This window comes from Odontomachus brunneus, unplaced genomic scaffold (genome assembly GCF_010583005.1).
Source record: "Odontomachus brunneus isolate Ranch 3 - 2012 unplaced genomic scaffold, Obru_v1 Obru_scaffold_039, whole genome shotgun sequence".
Classification (NCBI taxonomy): Eukaryota; Metazoa; Arthropoda; class Insecta; order Hymenoptera; family Formicidae; genus Odontomachus; species Odontomachus brunneus.
The window spans coordinates 68,860-69,236 of record NW_022639489.1 but is presented as its reverse complement, the minus strand read 5'-3'; positions in this window follow the sequence as shown (position 1 = coordinate 69,236).

Sequence of the window (377 nt, the reverse complement as noted above, 5' to 3'; positions counted from 1 at the left end):
GTTGTTACATTTTAGAAAAATTAGAAGCACTAAATTAAATTATAAAAAGATATCATGTATTTGTGAAATATCCAAAAGTAGAAAACAATTATTCTAACTTATTATTAACCTATTATTATTGAATATTTCACAAATATATATATATGACAAACATATACAGGGTGTTCAAAAAGTCCCGGACCGGTGAAATATCTCGAAAACTAAGCATTTTAGAAAAAAATGTTTCAGATAAAGTTGTGGCGTTTAAAAAGATGTATTTACTGATCACATCAGTTTGACCTTGGGTTGCGTAGCGAAGGTCAGGTCAAGGTCACATTAATTTTTTTAAATGGAACACCCCATTTTTCATTGCATATTCTTATAGCACATCTCGAGAG